Source organism: Corvus brachyrhynchos, unplaced genomic scaffold (assembly GCF_000691975.1).
Source record: "Corvus brachyrhynchos isolate BGI_N302 unplaced genomic scaffold, ASM69197v1 scaffold45, whole genome shotgun sequence".
Lineage (NCBI taxonomy): Eukaryota > Metazoa > Chordata > Aves > Passeriformes > Corvidae > Corvus > Corvus brachyrhynchos.
The window spans coordinates 1,037,993-1,039,897 of NW_008238361.1; the positions used below are offsets into that span (position 1 = coordinate 1,037,993).

The 1,905-nt window shown below is 58.1% G+C and overlaps 1 protein-coding gene across 2 annotated transcripts in view; it reads right to left on the bottom strand.

The window, feature by feature from the left end:
* GALNT13 (polypeptide N-acetylgalactosaminyltransferase 13) overlaps positions 1-1,905 on the bottom strand; it is a 69,850-nt gene that overhangs the window by 15,973 nt on the left and 51,972 nt on the right. The window lies entirely within an intron of this gene.

Consider the following 1,905-nt stretch of genomic DNA (forward strand, 5'->3'; position numbering starts at 1 on the left):
TCCGCCCCCCGCGCACCGCCCCGCGCACCGCACCTGGACCCGCCCCACCCTGAGGTCCGCCCCCTCTGACCCCGCGCAGCGTCTGCCGCGCACATCTCGCTCCTCACCCTCGCCATCCTCAGTGCGCTCCTCATCTTCCTTCCCCGAGCATCCTTCCCTCATCTTCCTCCTCCCCATCATTCTCTCTCCAGCATCCTCCCCCCAGCATCCTCACCCGGGGCTCCATCCCTCCTCCTTCTCCTCCTCCACCCCCGGAGGGACTCCAGCTCCCACAGAACCAACCAGGAGGGGGCGAGGGGAGGCCGGGCACCCCCACTCCTTCCTATCCTATCCTGTCCTACCCTATCCCATCCTATCCCATCCCCTTTTATCCCATTGTTCCCTTCACTGCATTCTATTCTATTCTAAGCTGTTCGAGTGTTTCGATCCTCACAGCAGTGCCAGGACAGAGGGGACACAGCCCCTTCCACCCGGGAAGGAAATCCCTAAAAGTAGCAGAGCCACAAAGCTCAGCCCTGATGCAGACCTGGTGGGAAGTGGGAAATCAGCCCCAAAGTTTGGATGAATACACAGGGAATCATGGAACAGTTTGGGTGGGAAGGGAGCTGGGGTTGCTCCGAAGGGTCAGGCTGCATCCAAGGGTGCTCCTCACCCACTCCTTCTCCTGGTGCTCCAGAGAAAACTTGGATTGTCAGCTTTTAGCCATGTGCTAGAGCCCAGCCACACCTCATTGCCTCTTTATCCCTTCACCTTCCTCAGAAATAATTCCCAAGGATTTTTCCTGCCACTGCATTTCTGTTATTTTTTTCTGGTTTTTTTTTTTGCCAGAAAATGAATTTAGTTTCTCACTTTTCTATTTTCTATTCCCATTCTCCTGTTCCCAACCTTTTCTCCCTGAAACACACGCTGTCCATTCCTTTCCCCACCCACTTAAAGGGAATCCTGGGTGGAATTCATCCCAAATTCTGGCTGAGCAGTGCCAGGCTGCCAGAACCCTCCTGGCTCAGAGATCCTCGGGCCTCGCCAGCTTTCCATCTCCCATTTCGGCTTCCTCCATCCCTCCTGCTTTCCCAGAGGCCTCTCCCACCTCTTTCCCATCCCTGGGCTGGAATTGGGCAGCTTCCATGTGATCCGTACAGTGACAATCCAAGGGGAGCCATTCCCTGTAATTACTGCAATTAAAATCCGCATCATCGCTGCTTTTGGGGGGTGAGCGGATTCCCAGCATCCGTGTCCTGCCATCCGGGGGGAGACGAGGAAAGAGGGGGAGTGGGAAAGGAATGACGGCCATGGAGCAGCGCCACCCCAAGGGTCCTGGCGACGGGAAGCTGCTCCAGGGAGCCCTGGGAGAGCTCTTCCCCCCGGACTGACAGAACTCCCAGCTGATCCCGCCGTGCCGGAGCCACGGGGTTTTCCCGGGTTTTCCCAGCACAACCCAGGAAGCTTTGGTGCTGCCAAATCCCGCTGGGCACGAGAGAACACCCAAGGTCCTCCAGGATATTCTCCAGGATCTCCTCCAGATTTTCCAGGAGAGCCCAGCACATTCCACCCTGGAATTAGTGGTGCCTTCCCCTCGAATTCCCTCTGATGTCCCGAGGCTGCTCCTTCCCGCTGCTCCCAGCACGGACACGGAGGGAGGAGCGGCCCGGAACAGATGTGAGGCCGCACATCTGCCCCGTTCCTGAAAAAATGCGGGAAGCTGCATCTGCCTCACTCTGAGAGCCCCTGGCAGGGCCTGAAGGGGCTCCAGGAGAGCTGGAGAGGGACTGGGGACAAGGCCTGGAGGGACAGGACACAGGGAATGGCTTCCCAGTGCCAGAGGGCAGGGATGGGTGGGATATTGGGAAGGAATTGCTGGCTGGGAGGGTGGGGAGGGGCTTGGATGGAATTCCCAGAACAGCTGTG